Raw genomic sequence first — 21,523 nt, forward strand, 5'->3', positions numbered from 1 at the left:
TAATCGTTTCCGCTTCTCACTTCTGTACACATCTGCAGCGCTAGGTGACCCAAATAACTTATATTGACAGGGAAGTTCAAGGATTTTATAAGTTGTATTACTCTCTACATTAGAGTGACAGGAATAACGTGATGAGTTCATATAACGTTATAATAGCCGTAGACCGTTTCCCAGGAGGTAACACTAACGCTAGCTCTACACATTAACTACAACGTTACAGTAGGCTACATAGCTACACAAATAGTGCTAAGTTATCAATGAAATATATGAATTCAGCTAATTAATTTAAGAAGCTCATTTTAATTTAGTGTCATATCCATATCATTATTCTGGTTTCTATCTGGTTTCCATTCCTAGAAGGAATTACGTTTAGCCTACTACTAGGCCGTTAGCAGGTGTATAAGATTACGCTACCGACAAAATTGACCTGTAAATAAATACTGTCACACTGGTAGTTGTTGCAGTTGATTGCCAAACACTGCATTCTTTGAGTCCACTTCGACTTCGTTGTCATATCTCTTGAGAGTTTGTGTTGGGACCGGGCGCTCTTGAGCGGTGGGACCACCAGACGGTTGTCGGAAGAAGACTGCTCGGAAAATAAACTGAGTCTCCACTATATTACGCTGCACCTCAAAATGTTTCTGACCTTAGATCACAATAGTTTCTTTTACCAATTTACTATTTTTATTGCTGCATACATAGCCTAACTCTTACATACAGTGCCCTCCAAAAGTATTGGAACAGTGAGGCCAATTCCTTTATTTTTGCTGTAGACTGAAAACATTTGGGCTTGACATCAAACGATGAATGTGAAACCAGAGATCAACGTTTCAGCTTTTATTTCCAGGTATTTACATCAGGATCTGATGCACAAATTAGAAAATATCACCTTTTTGTTCGAACCCACCCATTTGTCACGTGAGCAAAAGTATTGGAACATGTGACTGACAGGTGTGTTTTGTTGCCCAGGTGTGTCCTATTACATACATTATTCAATCAATAAATACCACTGAATGTCTACACTCAGGTTCAGATTGGGTAAGATAGGTTTTGTCTATGCAGACTGTATTCAGAGGTGAAAACAACATGAAAACCAGAGCGCTGTCTTTGGGTGAAAAACAAGCAATTGTGAGTCTTAGAGAAGATGGAAAATCAATCAGAGCCATTGCAGAAACATTGGCCATAGCCAGTACAACCATTTGGAATGTCCTGAAGAAGAAGAAAACTACTGGTGTACTAAGTAACAGACGTCGAACAGGTAGACCAAGGAAAACATCAGCAGTTGATGACAGAAACATTGTGAGAGCTGTAAAGAAAGACCCTAAAACAACTGTTAGTGAGATCAGCAACAACCTCCAGATGGCAGGAGTGAAGGTATCACTATCTACTGTTCGCAGAAGACTTCATGAACAAAAGTACAAGGGCTACACCAGAAGATGCAAACCACTCATTAGCAAGAAGAATAGGAAGGCCAGACTGGAATTTGCCAAAAAGTACAGAGATGAACCTCAAAAATTCTGGGACAAAGTTTTATGGACTGATGAGACAAAGATTAACTTTTACCAAAGTGATGGAAAGGCTAAAGTTTGGAGAAAGAAAGTAACTGCTCATGATCCCAAACACACAAGCTCATCTGTGAAACACGGTGGAGGTAATGTCATGGCTTGGGCTTGCATGGCTTCTTCTGGGACGGGCTCATTAATCTTCATTGAGGATGTAACACATGATGGCAGCAGCAAAATGAACTCGGAAGTCTACAGAAACATTTTGTCTGCCAATTTAAGGAAAGATGCAACCAAACTGATTGGCAGAGCCTTCATCATGCAGCAAGATAACGACCCAAAACACACTGCCAAAACAACAAAGGAGTTCATCAGGGGCAAGAAATGGAAGGTATTAGACTGGCCAAGTCAATCTCCAGACTTAAACCCTATAGAGCATGCATTTTACCTGCTTAAGAGGAGACTGAAGGGAGGAACCCCACAAAACAAACAACAACTGAAAGAGGCTGCAGTGAAAGCCTGGGAAAGCATCAAAAAGGAAGAATGCAAAAGTTTGGTGACGTCAATGGGTCACAGACTTGCTGCAGTTATTGAAAGCAAAGGATTTGCAACTAAATATTAAGTCTTATTCACTTAAATATGTTTTAAGTATATCTGTTCCAATACTTTTGATCACATGACAAATGGGTGGATTCAAACAAAATGTGATATTTTCTTAGTTGTGCATCAGATCCTGATGTAAATACCTGGAAATAAAAGCTGAAACGTTGATCTCTGGTCTCACGTTCATTATTTGATGTCAAGCCCAAATGTTTTCAGTCTACAGCAAAAATAAAGGAATTCGCCTCACTGTTCCAATACTTTTGGAGGGCACTGTACGTATACAGTAGCCTACATTTTCCTCAACCCTTACTGCAGTTCTGGGCTTGTGCCATTGTTGTTTCTGTGCAGGCATGAACAAGAGGGACAACCTGGATATTGAGCTCTGAAATGAGCATTGCAGCAGTGGGATTAGCTTTGCACGAACACTGACTGGAGATCATGACGACAGGTTCTGAATCACGTAGCACTATCTGAATTTTGTTACTATTCAGATACTGCTGATTTAAGAATTGGTCTAGTAAACCCATCCCTAAACATTAGCCTACTCTCAAGCTTTTTTTATTATTCTTATTATTCTTTTTTATTATTCTGCATGGAGAGTGACAAGCTGCTCTGACACTGACATTACCTGTCAACCTGTCTTTGTTTGAAACTGGTGGACAAGAAGATACAACATTCATCCATTCAGTACTTTTATTATTATTCTAACAATGTTTTAGAAATCTGAAACACCTGTCAGAACAGCAGTCTACATTAGACCTACAGTCGACACGTTAGACCTACAGTCAGGTGGATTACCTAACTGATCAGCATTTAAACACACAGGACATCGTAGTATTTATACTGTTGGTATTATAACCCCATTGCTAAAATGCAGTCTTCGTTTGACTGTTTTAATCGTCTGCGAGCAAAAAAAAAGGCTAAACTACTGATAGCATACAAGTCTAAACTAACTAGCTTACTGTCATGTTAGCTAACTCAATCGCTATATCCGGTGCCATTAGCAAAAGCTACATAATACCTTCATAATTATGAATAAATGAGGAGGCGTAAAACGTAAATACTTTGTCTAATAGGGTACTCGGGGCTCTGGAAGTCCGTTTGGCAATCCTGTGTACATGGGAAATTGTAATTAAGGGTAGCTCCTTTAAACACCGGCTATAGTAGGTGGCCTTTACTACGCTGTGTTTACCTCAATAGCGGCCGGCCGGAAGTAGTTACATCTGTTTTGTAGAACCCGGAAGAATGTTGCGCATAACCCCAATTGTGGGCAGTTCTTTGCTAGCCTGGCCCTGCCCTCCTACGTACTTCCGCTCAATTTGGATTTTGCTTCTGTACTAGTCAAGCCCCCACCCCTCGCCCCTCGGCTTGAAGCAACGGCCCCGGTGGATGTAGGTGGTATTGCATGTACGGTTAGGTTTCCGACTCTTCCGGTCGTTTTTATTCTATTAACTCCATTCAACATTTACAAAACTATCTCCCCCAAAATGTTTTGTTTGATTCCCGAACCTGGCTCATACTACTAGCTTTTTCATAGAATAATTTTTCCCGATTTTTGCTAAGTTTGAAACCAATCCGAAATGGGTAAACTAGCAACCCATTTATTTGCTTAGTCAATGAAAGTTGCCTGCAAATGTGCTGGCGGATACTAACAGGGCACGAGCACAAAAGTTCACATTGGCCGATAGCCGATTTACATGAGCTCTCGGAGCTAGGGAAAAAAAGAGCCACTGTTTAAAGCTAGACAGGAAGACACGGAAGTGGAAAGATGGCCGCGTCCAGTCTCGCGATCCCGCTTGCCTCACTGCGCCACTGAACACTTTTCATAGAAATTAATGGGGACTCCATCTTGGAAGACAAAAGTAGCTTACTCTAGTTATATTAACTCTATGGTACTAGTTCTACCCATACTACCCTCAGAGAATGTCTAATAAAGAGAGAACTCCCACTCTCGGGAAACTTCCGGGTTCTGAACTGGTTGCAGTTCCACTCAAGTTCCATATGAGGGCGCTAACGGTCGAGTGCAGAATGAATGGAGGTCTATGGAGCTATACCCCTCAAAATCCACTTTTCTCAGGATACAATTTTTTGTCTAGTTATTTGAATTCTGAAATCGAAAGGGGAGGCAAAAAAAACACACACCTCTGGGTGTTAGATTTTTTTTTAAGACGCCTTTCTGTTCTAAAAAGCCTTTGACAATGGCATTGACGTCATACACATCGTACGACCAGAGCTGCTGCTTGACGACAAGCTCTGGTTACTTTCACTTTACTCTTGAGGCATCGACAACACAGCTGACAAGTTAGGCTCTCCCTGTCAATACAAATGCTAGAAAGAGTTTTGGCTTGCTAATGTTGTTGCTAATGCTCTGACATTCTGGTTCTGCTTCGGATGCCATCAAGCGGGATCTCTGTCAGTCCTTCACTAACCAATCAACATTCGTTAGCAGAATGCTAGTGTGTTATGGGCAACAACGACTTACCCCGTAAGAAATCGAAAGGACATAAGTACTCGTTCATTCAACTTTTGACCTGTAATCCATGTCGACCATGTAAAAACTATAATCAAATCTGAGATTTATCAACGACAATCAGGCGAAAGAGACTAATTTAGCCGTTTAGCTCCATAGACTTCCATTCATTTTGCACTCGACCGCGATCACTCCCGGTGGAACTCTAGTGGAACTGCAACACAATTCGGTACAATGGGGCTTAATAGGGAGTGGGCAGGCTCTCCTTAAACAGGCTCTGCTACCGTACTTCTGTACTAGTAACAACTACAAATGAAATATACGAGGGTCTGGTTAGGACCAGGCTAGTTCCTATGTGGGCAGAACACGAAAATTCAATGTCCGCTTTGTTTTCTTTTTGATTATGGCATAAAATGTGCAGTCTTGAAAATTAAAATGCAAATAGGATGATTGATTTCTAATTCCATTTATGAGTCAAATAATGCAGCAACATTCTTAAAATGAAAATGCATTTCTGGAAATGCATTTTCATTTTGGTCACGATTTGCTTCCATAATTCTCTACCTCGCTAGTTAATCTACTTCAGACGGGCTGCGGCCTGGCTGCGGCCGACACGACAGGAGTGGCAGCAACTCTACCATAGAGTTAATATAACTAGAGACAGCTACTTCTGTCTTCCAAGATGGCGTCCCCATTCATTTCTATGAAAATTGCTCAGTGGCGCAGTGAGGCAAGCGAGAGCGCTAAATGGACCGCGCCATCTTTCCAGACCGACTCGTCCGGTCTAGCGCTTGTTCCTGGCTCCGAAACTTTTTTGGGGAGAAATAGACAAGTTTACATACAAAATAGGCTATGTTCAAACACTATTAACAATTCTCAAAAGTCAGACATAGTTGCTCATTACAATAATTAGCATCAGTGAATCCTCAAATCAAGGTAAAGAAAGGAAGGAAACAAACATGCATCTCAAAGTAGGTTGTTGCAAGGGGTACCTAGGAGTTATAGGTTACATATCTCATTGAAGAAATTAGCTACTCTAGTAGCTTTTTCATTTGAAATGGTACAAAGCGAGGAAGCAAAAGCCGTAAGGTCATTAATAAAATGAGGAAAGGATGGAGGGGTCTTCAAAAATCTGCACTTATTAATGAAATATTTGGCAAATAGAAAAAGGTTATTGACCATATATTGTTGTGAACAATCTTTTTTCATTACACCAAACTTAACTCGTTTGTATTCAAGGGGGTTCACAGTTGTAATAATATGTGACATTTTGCTGTACAACTGTGACCAAAACAACTTTGAAGAGTCACAATAAAAGAAAATATGCTCCGTAGTTTAATGTGAATTCCACAAAATTGACATGAGTTATCACCAATATTAAACTTTGTATTAAGGAATTTTTTAGATGGGTATATGTCATTTATCATTTTAAAATGAAGTTCTTTCACTTTAGGGAGACTGGGAAAGGTAAGATAACTAATTCTCAGTTCCTTCACTTCCTCCGGGTCAAAATCTTTGAAAACATAATAACGTTGAACTTTGTTTGGATGAAGTCTATAAATGAATATATTTCTCATATATTTATTGTTGCATTTATGATTTTTAATAGAAAATTCACCCAGACAAGGAGATGGGAGTGAGAATGTTACAGATTGATGTGAAAGAATCCCTTTTACCAACGAAACTATGGGTTTTGGTATGGCTTTTACAACCGCATAAAACTCTCTAGGATGACATACAAACCCATGTTTCAAACAAAAATCATTGTAGTTAAGAACATTACCATAATTGTCCACCATGTCCAGTAGGGAAAAAATGTTATATCGAACCCAGTTTTCATAGAATAAAGATTTGTTGTGGTGAAGAACAAAACGATTGTTCCAAATACAAGTTTTGTGTGGACTAAAATTGTGAGAAAATGATAATTTCCAACACAAGAGAGCTTGTTGATGAAATGCAAACAATTTAAGAGGTAATTTGGATAACTCAAAGTCACATCTAATCAAAAAATCCAGGCCACCTATTTTCCCAAATATTGAAGAAGAGACCGTAACCATAAACTGTCTGTATTACAAAGAAACGATTTTAACCATTTAGTTTTTAAAACTCTATTCATTATTTCTAAGTCAATAACATTCAACCCTCCGTTTTCGTAATTGTGAACTAAATAATTTTTATTTATATAGTGATTCTTATTTTTCCAAATAAAGTTAAATAATGCAGTGTTACAGTCTTTTAGTAAGTGGAGTGGGAACGCTAGCGAGGAGGCTGGATAAACAAATCTAGAGAGCAGTTCCATTTTAGTTAACAAAACTCTTCCAAAAAATTAGATATCTCTTTGTAGCCAGTTATTGAGAATATGTTTTGCCTTTGAAAGATTTTTAACAAAGTTTTCTTGAACGCTTTGATTGCTGTCTCTAGAAATTGTTACCCCCAAGTATTTTACAGATGTTTTAACCGGTATGTTACATAAAGAGTCCAACTCGCTACTATGAATTGCAAATAACTCACATTTATTTAAATTTAAGTATAAGCTAGAAGCTTTGGAAAATTGATCAATTAGTTGGATGGCTTTATCAACTTGATATTGGTCCTTTAAAAAGATCACTGTATCATCAGCTAACTGGCCAATACCAATTTGTTTTCCAAACACATTTAGTTTATCAAAATTGCTGTTTTCATCTACCAAAATAGCAAGCATTTCTGCTGCTAAGATAAACAGAAAAGGGGAAATGGGACATCCTTGTCTTATTCCCCGTGAAATGTTGAATCTTTGGGTTGTTCCAAATGAAAGTAAAATAGAACTATTGATGTCTTTATATAGCATTTTTATAAAAGAAATACATTTACTGCCAAAACCAAATTTTTCGAGGGAGTTAATTATGAAATTGTGCTCGATCGTGTCAAATGCTTTTCTAAAATCTAGAAAAAGAATATAACCGTCATCCTCAATCCAGTCTTGATAATCTAAAATGTCCAGGATTAATCTGATGTTGTTATGTATTGACCTGCCTTTTATGAAACCAGATTGTGATTCACGCACTATTTTATGTAGGTTTTTCTTGAGTCTGTTGGAAAAAATATGACCTAGAATTTTATAATCACAGTTGAGTAGCGTGATGGGACGAAGGTTATCTATATGTCGTGCATCTTTACCTGGTTTGGGAATAAGAATAATTAAACCTTGTTTCATAGTCGAAGACAATGTAGTATTTTGTATACATTCGACAAAGGCTTGAAACAATAGTTCTCTCAATTCCAGCCTAAAGAACTTATAAAATTCAGACGTAAGGCCATCAGGGCCTGGAGATTTCCCTGAAGATAATTGATCAATCACTGTATCTAGTTCCTCTATTTTAATTTCAGCCTCGCATAAGCCTCTAAATTCCTGGTCTAACCATGGTAAACTAGTGTGTATATTATCAAAGAAAGTCTTACAGGCAGATACAGAGAATGATGAGTTAAACAAGGACCTGTAGAATTGTGAAACTTCTGAGGAAATGATTTTAGGGCATGTTTTTATAACTCCATTTACATAGAGAGAGGTTGTAGCATTTTTCTCTTGCCGCCTTTTTTCAAGTCTATAAAAATAATTATTTTTTTCACCCTTTTCTATCCACTTTGCTCTGGACCTCACATATGCTCCTTTAGCTTTTCAAATATATAATTCGTCAATTTTGGACTGCAAGGCTAGAATTTGCAATTTAGTTTCATTGTCCATTTCACTTTTATTACATAGAGTTTAATTCTCTTGTTATTTTTAGCTCCACTTGTGCTCTGGCTTTACTTAAATTTTTACAAAATTGTATCGAAAATTTTCTAATCTTGTGTTTTAAAAAATTCCCATTTACTTAGAGACTAAATAAGGTCTTTATGCGATGCTACCTCATTAATTAAAGATTGGATTTGCGAGCAAAAGGTTTTGTGTTTTAGTAAATCAGCATTGAATTTCCAGTAACCCTTGTTACGTGATTCTCTTTTACCCGGGTAGAAAGATATAGAGATACAACAGTGATCTGTCAAAGCTGCTGCGAATATTGAGGTATCTTTAATGAAGTCGGTAAGGCTAGCTGATGTTAACCAATAATCAATTCTCGATTTGGAAGTACCATTAACTTTGAACCAGGTAAATTGTTTGAGATTTGGGTTCCCAGCTCTCCAAGCGTCCACTATATTATTATTCAAACAAAAATTGAGAAGGTTAAGATTTGGATGATAGGTATCAAATTTGGGCTGAAAGCGATCTAATGCTTCATCCATAACCATGTTGAAATCTCCTCCTATAATTATATTATCAGTAGGATACATAAGCTTCAGGTCAAACAGTGCATTAGAAATTTCAGAGAGTAGGTTGTTATTTGGGGGAACACTAATGTAACCATACACATTAAATAAGATAAACAAAATATTGTCAATGTTTATAACAACTGAAATCCAGTGGCCATGTGAATCTGTCAGTACCTTTATGATCTTGCCTGGCAGGTTGTTAAATAGAATTGCCACTCCTGCAGAGTTCGTAGAAGCATGGCTGAAGATTATCCTGTCCCCCCATTGACTCGCCCAGAACTTCTCGTCATCAGGGCTGGAATGACTTTCTTGCAAGAATGTGCAGTGTGACTTTTTGCTTTTGCAGAAGAGAAAGAAAGCTTTCCTTTTGATAGAGTTACGGAGGCCCCTTGCGTTTAAAGAGGTACATGAGAAATAAGATTTCACTGAGAACATTTAACTGATAAGAAATAGATAATAAATCAAATTAAGTAGCCTATAGGCTATGTAGTAAAAAGATAAAGTGAAATGAATAACGCTTAACCGTGCTCTAAGCACACAGAATAGGCTACGTTTCTGTCAAACAGAGCACTGTAACGATCTCGCTCAACAGCAAAAATATAACAAGCCTTCACATTTACACCTCCTGCCAGGAGGATGAACGTGGTTGACATCAACCTTCCTTGATGATCCGTGTGCCTTCTATGTAGCCATAGGGACCACGGTAGTATGCTTTCTTCCCTGCAGCTCTAGCCTCACTAATCCTTGGCCAAAGTGCAGCGCGGGCTTCACGATCTTCTTTAGACAAATCTTCGGTGAACTTTACACCTTTGCGTTTACAGACATCCGAGCCTTTAGTGGAGCGCTAGAACTCGTCTCTGTATTTCCGCATGCAGAACTGAATGATCACCTCTCTGGAGTTATCCTTCATTTTGGGGCCAATGCGGTGGACTGTATCCACAATCTCTTCAAGCTTGTGGTGTAGGTGAGGAACAATTTCTGCTAGCAGTGAGATGACTTCTCTTCGGATATCTTCTCCAGCTACTTCCTTCATTCCGATAATTCTGAGGTTCCATCGTCTTTTGTAGCGTTCGAGCTCCGACGTGCGGTTTATCAGATCTGCATGAGATGTGGTAACGAAGTTAAGTTGTTTGTCGAACAGATTGATTTTAGCTTTACAGTCTTTTATTTCCGCCGCGTTGAACTCCACTGCCTTTGTCAGGCTGACGATCAGTAGGCCTACACAGTAAATTCCTCAGTGTAAAATATGCAGAGTCAAAATACATGTACTCTTTCAGAGTTATTTCAACTACAGCTTGAGTAATATGTCCCCAAGTGTTGGTGAAAATGTTCATAGTTAAACTAGTGGAGTAAGAAGCACTTTGGAAAGCCCCGCCCAGCCGCCTTCTTCCAACGGATCAACATTTCCACGGGGCCATCATTCTAACGTTCATCGAGTGACTGCGAGTGACTGAGGTAAGTTTTTCACAATTCAACCAATTATTTGGCATTTTGACAGAGGAATCATTTTAGAATAACTTTACATTGCTGTTCACCATACACTCCAGCTGTTTCTTTATCTTAAAATACCGTATTTCAAAGGCTTAGACTCAGTTAGCCGAGTGGATGGCTAGCTCAAAATGTGCGAGCAACATAGCTAGAGATAGCTAGCTAGCTAGCTCTACGTTCTATTGTACTGAACTACTGTAGTAACAAAGCTAGCTAATGTCAGACGTGTCAATGGCAACAAGAGGTAATGTTAAAGTTTTCTTTAATATAATGTGGGGGTAATAAGTGTCGTATTCTTCGTAACGTTCATAGGTTCCAGTAAAATAGCTAAAACTTAATGGGCGGGGAGTTGGCTTAACTAGCTAGCTTGGCTACTAGTAGTTATCCCTGCGCGTGCAATCCAATTTTTAAGGCGCAATTTTTCTTCAAGACTGTTGGTCGAATTTGTCCTAATCACTTATTGAACAAATTATTTAGCAACAAAAGCAGCATTTTGAAAAACCTTATATAGTTGTTCACCATGGTTAAACACTTTTTTAGTATTTTAAAATACCGCATTTCAGAGGGCTGAGGTAACCGAGTTTATCGCTTGCTTAAATGAGCAACAAGCTAGCTAATAAAGCTAACTAGCTAGTGAGTCAAACTAGACAAGAATTTCCAACAAGTTAAAACGTGATGTTAAATAATATGGAGGGGTAATTGTGTTGTATTCATTATAAAGTCCATAGATTCCAGTAAAATAGTAACTAGACTGCAATTGTGAGGAGCTGGCTAAACTCACTAATTTAAGAAGGATTAACTCAACTAACTAGAAGATGTACTCTACCTCTAATTAATTAAACTTGATGGCTGTTTTTGCAAAGCACAATTAGCAGATAATTTGCATGACATTGTTATATATTAAATGTTTTGTTAATTTTAGTAATGAACGTTTGATCTTTTAACTATGAGAAATGATGTGCTGATAATCTCTGCAGGGAGCATGCTGCTTAAAGCAAAACTTGGTGGTGTCCAAAGATTTATTAGAATAGCAGAGCCAAATCTGACTGAGTTTTTGATTGCAGGTAAGAAATGTACATTGTGGAATTGGTAGTATTCCAAATTCAGGAAATATTAGTGAGGAGTAGATTCAATTATTGGATATAATTACCTTTCTGTTTACCCAAACCTTTGTGCCTGTTTCCTAGCATTTGCTAAATTCGGTGTCCCAGTTGTCACAGAAGGGGTTAAAGTGTTTGACAGTTCAGGGACTGAGTTGGATGACGATGTTTTTGAAGAAATAGTCAAGGATCCCTCATATGGGGTGCTAACGATCAAATATGACACAGGTTTGTTTCAGCTAAATGTGTAATCTATATTAGCCTATTTAATGGAAAAGTTGATTCTTTGACATGTGAACCATCTGTTCATTAGACAGTGTATAATGTTTTTTCTTCATCCTGCTTCTCCAATCATGGTTAGACTCAGTTTCCGCTGTGGACTCTCCTGAGCAGTCACAACCATCGTCGCTCAGCACATCCGACTCACAGGATACTGTCATTGTGTCAGTTAGCCCCTCCAGAAAACGCCAGAGGCTCGATGAAGAAGCTAAGCAAGTAAGAGTTAACTATCAAGTGCAAATTTTCTTCTAACACTTTGAAATCCATTCCCCAAAAAATAATTTCCAGCATTTAAGTTATTTTTGAGTTGCAGTGGATTCTAACATGCTGAACTGTTTTGCATTGTGTTTTAAGTTGGTGGAATCCATTCTTACCGATAAACCTGGTGGAGAACGCATTATGAATGAATATAATCGAACCAAGTCCTTGGTGGATGAAACGAGAAGGAAGATGGTGAACATGCTGGCAGCTGACATGAGAGAGAAGAATGGGTAATTAGCTAATTGTTTTCAGTTGGCCATTGTGTTCTCTCTCAAGCTCTTAGATTAATTTGGAATCTAAATTAAATTCAGGGAATCTGACTGAGAAATCATTTCTTCATTCTTGCAGTACATAACCACCCAGACAGGTGAAAGAAATGTATGCCAACGGAATTGTGACATTATTCCCCTACCTTCGGGACCCCTACTCTAAGAAAGGCTACGTGAGTTGAACACAGTAATGGTTGTGGTAACGTTAAATGCTATATTGATAGATTTTGAATCCTACCAGAGCATGGTGTCTTTCCCTTTTAAATGTTTTTATGAAGCGTCTGTTTTTGTTATCCTTTCCCCCTCCTAGGAGCATTATTATGATGCTGAGAGTGGCACTGGGTACTTGGCCTGGAGGATTAAAACTATTCAGAGATGCTCTGCTAAAAACAGAAGATTATCATTTGAAGGTAACTAATATCGCAAATTTGTTAAAAAAAAAAAAAAAAGAAAGATAAATCACAAAATCTGTTATTGTCTTTGTTGCACATAATGTTTCTTTAGACAATAATGAACAAAAAATATATTCTAAGTAAGTAAGAATCCAAGTTATTTGTGTTTTTAAATGTACATGGTTGTCGTCCGTATTGAAAATATATTTTCCCATTTTGTTTATCATCAGCGGAAGGAACATCTGGTGGAGAAAAGTCTGGAGGACCAACTGTCAGACGAGAGTCCCAATTCGTTCCAGATGCTGTCCTGAGTGAAGATGAGTGCAAGGAAGCAATGTCACTGATGAGACATTCAGCTGACGAGGACATCGTGAAGAACAAGATGAAGTTGACATTCGACTATCGCCGCAACATGGTTCTCAACCCCCTGCAGTCAAGCAACATACTGTCTGACTTTCCACGTTTCAAAGACGTCAAAGGCTTGGTAGTATTCTGTCGTTATTTGGACTTTATTTTTTACAGTAGATATGCATTTTAGTGATCCTCAAACAACTACTAACTGTGACTGTGAAATCTTGAAATTGTCACCCCAATCCAGGTTGAACAGGATTTTGTTCTGATGTTTGGAGAGGGTGTATCAGACAAGCTTCTGGAGCGGTGGACGACCACATACAAGAAGAAGATCATCCAACAATGTAGAAAGCTTCCATCCACCAGTGAGCTTGAAGAACTCCTGATGGCAGCTGATGCTCCTGAGGATGGCACAGAAGTGGATGTTGACTCTGGCAAGCTGCTTTTAAACATACTGTTCATGTTGTAATGCACTGAAAGACTTGTAATATACCGATATGTATCATGTGTAATCATCTACATCAGGGGTGCTAATTCCTGGTCCTTGAAAGCCCCTGTCCAGCATGTTTTAGATGTTTCCCTGCTCCAGCACACCCGATTCAAATGAATGGTCATTACCCGACTTCCACCTTGGCCCTTCCCTCTTGGCTCTCGACGAAGGCGGTCGCATTTTTCTATCCTCCCCTCCCTGACCTTCCCTGCTTCGCTCTGTCTTGTCTGTCTTGTCTGTCTCAAGATACTCTCTCACCATCACTCTCCGAAACTGGAAGCATGGAATTAATTAGCTGGTCTCTCAATGCAATTGACACCATCTTCTCGAAGAGAAGATCGGGTTCGGGGGAACCCAAATGTCCGGACGGGACGTTTGCAGCTGGCTACACGATGGACGCGTGGGACAATTGGCGTGTCGTGTGTCTAGCGGCGCTTTCCGTTGAGGATGTTGAAGACATCTTTATTTTCGGAACCATGATTACAGGCTTTCTGCTGTGTGGATTAGGCGGTTGGCTTGTGTATCGGAAAGTCAAGGAAACGGCTGCAGCCATCAAAAGCCCCCTTAGGCTGCCCGACCTGATTGAGACGGTGGGCAGAGCCGTTGGAGCACTGACTGTGAACTTACAGCAGAATAGGGAGTACAACAGGGATAAGTTCGCGGCTCAGCAAAGAAGGTTTGAGGATCTGGAGGCCTTCCTGAAGGGTGGACGTGAAAATTGAGTCGCATCTACTCATCTAAACATCTACACCAATCTCATCTACTTTCGGCCCCGTAACCAGCTCAGGCCTTGGCCAAGGCCGTTGCTGGAAAACAACTCCCCTGGAGAGCGCTGAAGCGAGACTATCTTGCTCTTCCCTTCCCACTCCCCCACCATCAACATCTGTGGCTTGGTCTCTACCCGGGTCATGACCAAGGACGTCTCCTTGCCAACACTATCTGCATAGAGAGACTCGGACTGATTGTGGCCTAGGTCGAGGGCGCCAACCCAGACCTACTCACACACTAACTTTCACCTACTACAGATACCACCACCCCCCCACCCCCATCCAACGCCTTCGATTGCTTTCCCTGGGTGGCTGGCGGGTCTGTGTCCAGCGCCTATTACGGTCGCAGGTCCAGATGCTGCTGGTCTACCCCACCGCCCTTTCCCATTGCAAGTGTTTGTAATGTTGTGTTGTTAATGTTTGTGGGCTTATGTGCTGAGGTTTTTGCCTGTTCCCATACTGTACTCCTCTAGGAGCATTGTATGGGGGTTGCCTTTTTCTCTCCTCCTCTCTCCTCATGTTATGCTTTGCTGTAATCTTTCTGGTGGGCGCCTTTGATGGCTGCCTAGGTAGGCTCTCCTGCCAAATCAAATTCCGTGTCTGTGCAAACTTTCATGGCCAATAAACATCAATTCAATTCAATTCACAGAGCTTGATAACAACCCATTGATTTGAATCAGGTTTGCTGGAGCAGGGAAACATCTAAAACATGCAGGACAGGGCCTCTCGAGGACCAGGATTGAACATCCCTGATCTACATAATACCTACAACTTGATGTCTTGTTTACATTACAGATGGACTTAATTATGTTGATGGTCCAAGTGTGTTAACATCAAACTTATTTTACAGGTTGGGACAGTGACCTCTCATCGCTTTTGCTGCTGTTACACCTGATTCCTCCCTCTGCTCAGGGTCGGAAAAAAACAGGAAAGGTGTCGGCAACACACGCAGAGAAACATCTTGTGATCTTCAAAAAGGTTGGTATTTTTTCTTAATTTAGTATACACTGTTTTGAATGATACTACAACCATGTAATTCTAATAATCTCTCCCATGTGTGTTTGTCTTCTCAGACTGGAACAAGCATCCAAGAGCATCTCGATGCCATCACTGCAAGCACTCAACCCTATCTCCTGGTTGTTGGAGTTAGGAAGAATGCAATCCACCAGTTCTTCATCATACTTGACAAGAATGCCATACCTTGCAGGTCAACCTCTTCTCTGGGTGCTTTTGATGAAATCTTTAAGGCCCATTTTGTGTTTGGCACATCATACAACACCATGCTCCACAACATGTACACGTTCATCCAGACAACCGTTTACAATATTGATGTTGGGAAAGTCAAGGAGAGTCCTCGTGTTGCTGAAGTTAGGGCGAGGTTGCTTCATTAGTGCTTGAAGTATCTCCACCGTGAAGTGTTTTGTTTGTCAGGCCGAGTTAACTTGTTCAAATATGCTTGTTAGACATTTACGATTAGTTCACGGTTACTTACCTGGAAAAAATCTCTGTCTTAAATGTGTTCAGTCTGGATGTAGCTCTGTGTTTGGTACTTTTTCTGGTTTTAGGAAACATTTAAACACCAAACACAATGAGTATATAGACCAGCAGTTTGACACTAATGTAAATTCATGCAGTACAGGAGAGGCAGTGTCAGATAATGGATACAAGACAGCCACCACATCTGATGTGGATGATACACCCGAAACATCGGAACTGTCAAAAAGGTCTAATAGGAGCACTCTAGACATGTGTGCCAGTGCTGTTGCACAACTCAAGGCAGCAGGATTAAGTCAGTCTACTGTAAATAGTTTTGTTTCGTCCATGGAAGAAGTGGTTTCCGAGATACATTGTCAGGCTAAAGATGCAGCTTTATGGTGCTTATCTACAGAGGACAAAGAAAATAAGAACAGAATAGAACAATCATTCCAAAAGTTGGAAAACCCATTCACAGCTTTAAATTCAGAAGTTAAACGAAACAAACACTTTAAACAGAAATGGGGAAATGTTGAGCCTGTTGAAAAAGTGCTGGGAACAAGATTTGACAGCCGAAGAAACAAAACCACTGGGACATATGACCAGGTCGTTGTAACTGATAAGTTTGCATATGTTCCCATTTTGGAGACATTGAAGACAATTTTTCAAAACCCTGAACTTCCAGACATGGTAAAGCCCAGGCACATCTCCAAGGAAGGTGTATATATAGACTTGAGAGATGCCACTTATCTTAAAGAAAGTCCCCTATTTTCTATTAAAAAAGATGCCTTACAAATTCAACTGTTTTACGATGATTTTGAAACTGCAAATCCATTGGGTTCTAAAAAGGGTTTACGTAAATTAGGTGCTATATATTTTACGTTAAGGAATTTCCCCCCAATCTTTAATTCGTCTTTGATAAATATTCATTTGGGTGCACTTTTCCATGCACAGGACATCAAGCGTTACGGTTTTGATTTGATACTTGAGCCACTTGTCAATGATCTGAAAGTACTCGAGACAGAAGGACTCAAAATTCCTATGTTTGAACATTTGATTCATGGTACCATAGTTCAGGTCACTGGGGACAATCTTGGTTTGCATGGTCTTTTTGGGTTTGTGGAGTCATTTTCGGCTCGATATTGCTGTCGTTTCTGTCTCCTTGAGAAAAATTGTTTTCAAACTGTTTTGTGAAGATGACCCAGAAGTTGTACTAAGAACTGTTGATATGCATAAACAACACTGCCAAACTATACAAACAGATCCTACGCTACCTCATGTATATGGTGTGAAACGCAGTTGTCTGTTAAATTCTCTTCAGTATTTCAACACAGCCAACAATTTTTCTGTAGATATCATGCATGATATTTTAGAGGGTGTTGCTCAGTTTGAAGTGAAACTTGTTCTGCAGTACATTCAGGAGAATTTTCTAAATGCTGAACAACTGGCTGGTAGAATACATGCTTTTGACTACGGTTACAATCAGCAGCGAAACCGTCCGCCAAGAGTTAAGTTGTTTAATGGAAGTAATGATTTAGGGTTGAATGCCATACAGTCTTGGTGCTTATTGCGTAATATGCCTTTGCTTTTTGGTGATTTAATAGAGACAGGTGCCAAGTACTGGCTTCTTCTGCTTTTGCTTCTACAGATTGTTAACATTGTATTTTCACCAGTTTTGTCAGATGGCATGACCATTTATCTCAAACATTTAATTATTGATCATCATCGGCTCTTCAAGCAGTTATTTCCTACAATCAACCTCTTGCCAAAGCATCACTTTATTATACATTACCCTCGAATTATAAGGACTGTCGGACCAATTTTGCACATGTGGTGCATGCGTTATGAAGCCAAACATAATTTCTTTAAGAGACAATTAAAAAGCTTTAAAAACATTACAAAGACGTTAGCAAGAAAGCACCAAAGTTGTATGGCAATGTATCAGGAGTCCTTTAGCAAAGAAAGATTAACTGTTGGTCCAGGAAAGATCCTGATGCTTAGTGAGCTCAAAGAAGGTGCAGATATTGCTTCTAAGTTTGGAGCTGTAACTAGTGTGTTTTCTGCCAAGTGGATAAAACATAATGGTACAGAGTACCGCCGTGACTTCATTGTCTGTACTGAAGTAGCATTTGAGATGCCTGTGTTTTATCAAATCAAAACTATTGCTTTGAAAGATGACAGTGTATTGCTCTGTGGAAAACTGTTGGAAACTGTGTGTTTTGATGACCATTACCATGCTTTTAAGGTCAGGTTGCATCCGGACCGAGTTCTAAAGGTGTTTAACATAAATGATCTGTTTTACTTCAAACCATTTGATGCTCAAATGACTTGTGGAATGAGAGATTCTATCCTGTATGTAATTCCATATTGCCATTTTATGCAGACCTGAGGTCAGTGGTTTAAAGGAGTTTGTGTGTTCTCCTTGAAATGCTTTGATACTTTGGCCTGATGAAAATAAAGTTGTTGAATGCATTATTTTGTGGTAACTTGTGATTACTCACTTAAGGTATATTTGACATTGTAACATTGAAACATTAAGTATTTGCAACCTGACATTGAAAATTATAATTGATGTGTAGATTAAACACCAAGGTTTACACAAGTGTGGTGTAAACTTTTATCTCAATGTAGTGTTAATTAGCATAGGAATTTAACTCAAAGAAGAGCTCTTTGAAGAATGAATTAACACTACTTAGAATAATTATTACACTGTCAAGAGTTATTTAACCTGTAGTGTTAAGTCTAAACAACTCAACACAGTGTAAGCGAGTGTTAGTGTTAAGTCTAAATAACTCAATACAGTGTAAGCAAGTGTTAGTGTTAAGTCTAAATAACTCAATACAGTGTAAGCAAGTGTTAAAATTTTATTCAATGTAGAGTTAATTTAACTCTAAAATAATAACACTTGGAGAAGAGTCAATTTAACACCAATTCCGGTTAGGACCAAATATACTCAGGAAAAGTGTTAAATTGAACTCTTTTAGTGTTAGTTTGACACTGCAAATTTTACTGTGTAGACTGTTCTCAGTAATCTTACGCTCAATGCTACTCAACTTGCCATCTTGTAAATCAAATCTGGCAACTAAAATTTCCATGAGAGTTGCGTTGGAAACCTCCAGGGTCTTGTCATTTTTCAGTTTTTTAGCTGATGTTTTTGTTGGGGTGTTCCCCTTGCTCCGAAACTCGTGCATGCTTGAAACTAGCTGTATACGTCATACTTTGCGACAACCACTCGCAAACTTCTGAGCTCGAGCTAAGGCATAGCAGAAAACTGTCAGAATGTGGTCAAGTTCGGTCAAGAAGCAGATACATGTGAACGTTACGAAGATCAATACTATTAGTACTGTAGTATTATACGTGCAGGGCCTATACCTACGTTGTTCTTTTTGCTACGTGTTTATAGTTTGACTACTGTATTGTGTCGGATAAATAAACTGTAAACTTAAATATCTGGCTCCGTCATTGTTCTAGCTTTGCAAAGCAAGCTAAATTAAGCCTATAGCCTACCTATGTTGCTATTATAATGATGATGTGTTGTTTACTATTACTAGCTTATTGTTAATGCCATCGTTGTAGTGTTGACATAAAGTTATAACAATATAAGACCATATTGTGGCTATCAGACATGATTTATTCATATTTGTCTTTGCTCCAGAATAACATGTCAACAATCAATAATGACGCCTTAACATGCCACGATAATAGCTTTACGAAATGGTTAAATCTGCTGTAAAATAACGGACCTAAACTCTACAAACAACCGTCATGTATGTGTGCAAACATTTGTAAAACGTGCTACAATAAAGGCAGGCAAATGTAGATTATCAAGCCCCTTCTCCTTGTTCTCATTCAACTCAGTGAAATCAGCGATTTGCTGATGTTCCCTTTTGTGCTCGTCCCCTGTTCGTATCCGCAAACACGTTTCCAGGCAACTTTTCTTGACGTAAGCAAAAAAATTGGCTGCTGGTATACCCATTTCGGATTGGTTTCAAATTTAGCAAAAATCAGGAAAAATTATTTTATGAAAAAGCTAGTAGTATGAGCCAGGTTCGAGAATCGAACAAAAATTATTGGGGGAGATAGTTTTAGATATGTTGACTGGAGTTAATAGAATAAAAACAACCAGACGAGTCGGGTAGAAAATCGGAAATGCAAGACCACCTACATCCACCGGGGCTGTTGCCTCAAGCCGAGAGGCGAAGGGTGGGGGCTTGAACTCTACACATGGCCAATAGGGGTTATGCGGAGCGCTCAGCGTTCGAACCGGAAAACAGATGTAATCGTTTCCGCTTCTCACTTCTGTACACATCTGCAGCGCTAGGTGATCCAAATAACTTATATTGACAGGGAAGTTCATGGATTTTATAAGTTGTATTACTCTCTACATTAGGCTAAGTGTGACAGGAATAAAGTGATGAGTTCATATAACGTTATAATAGCCTAACGTTAGACCGTTTCCCAGGAGGTAGCACTAACACTAGCTCTACACATAACGTTACAGTAGGCTACATAGCTACACAACTAGTGCTAAGTTATCAATGAAATATATGAATTCAGCAAATTAATTTAAGAAGCTCATTTTAATTTAGTGTCATATCCATATCATTATTCTGGTTTCTATAGCTAGGACCTATTGTTCCTAGAAGAAATTACGTTTACTAGCCTACTACTAGGTCAAAAAAACGTTAAAGTTAGCAGGTGTATAAGATTACGCTACTGACAAAATGGACCTGTAAATAAATACTGTCACACTGGTAGTTGTTGCAGTTGATTGCCAAACACTGCATTCTTTGAGTCCACTTGAACTTCTACAGGCACAGTCTTCGTTTGACTGTTTTAATCGTCTGCGAGCAAAACAAGGCTACTCCCCAGGGTCCTCGGAGCTCTGGAAGCCCGTTTGGCAATCCTGTGTACATGGGAAATTGTAATTAAGGGTAGCTCCTTTAAACACCGGCTATAGTAGGTGGCCTTTACTACGCTGTGTTTACCTCAAAAGCGGCCGGCCAGAAGTAGTTACATCTGTTTTGTAGAACCCGGAAGAATGTTGCGCATTACCCCTATTGGCTGTTTATCAATCCGAAGAACGTTGAGAAAGCAAGTACATTCTTTTGAAGAACCTTCTTGCAAGCGTCCTTACAAGAATTGTCTTGCAAGGACGCAAGGACGGAGAATGAATTGAGGTGGTTAGGGTTTTCCTGGACTCGCAGCATTATGATAACACTGACTAACTACAAAGACTAGATAACAAAGCTAAAAAATGATCCGTCTACCTGTAATTTAACGTTTTCTGTTGCCCTTGCTAACTTACAGTACCTAGTGTCTGCACTGCACTGATTTACACGTACCGTTTCGCTGAAATATGAAAAGTAAAAAATTACAGCTGTGAGGTTTGTCTGCCTCGCTTGACATCTCGCAATGACTTCTGGGAAATCAGAAGCGTTCTCTCTGGTCAAGTCACCATCCGGTGCATCCTCGATAAAAGGGGCGGATCAGGAACATTTCCGGGTATTTTGGCGTTCTTGGTGACTTGTGTTCTTTGGATTGGAACCGTACTTGGGCAATAAAAGATGACGTCAAACGAGTTCGCAAGAACACAAGAATGGAAAAAAACTTGGATTGATAAACAGCCATTATTTCAGACATCCCAACTTGCAGAGACCCATTTCTGGGAGGTGTCCTCCCGGAAATGGGAAATCAATAGCTTTATTTAAATGTTAATTGGTTGACTATAAAATTGTTTTATAAAAGCAATTCGGCCTCCGGCCTCGTGGCTACGGCCGAACACCACCCG

At 39.4% G+C, this 21,523-nt stretch overlaps 1 pseudogene; it reads left to right on the forward strand.

Moving 5' to 3' along the window:
* Positions 1-11,296: 11,296 nt before the first annotated feature.
* LOC124474886 lies at positions 11,297-15,650 on the forward strand (annotated as a pseudogene).
* The last annotated feature ends 5,873 nt before the right edge of the window (positions 15,651-21,523 follow it).

The sequence above is a fragment of the Hypomesus transpacificus genome, chromosome 12 (genome assembly GCF_021917145.1).
Source record: "Hypomesus transpacificus isolate Combined female chromosome 12, fHypTra1, whole genome shotgun sequence".
Taxonomy (NCBI): Eukaryota; Metazoa; Chordata; class Actinopteri; order Osmeriformes; family Osmeridae; genus Hypomesus; species Hypomesus transpacificus.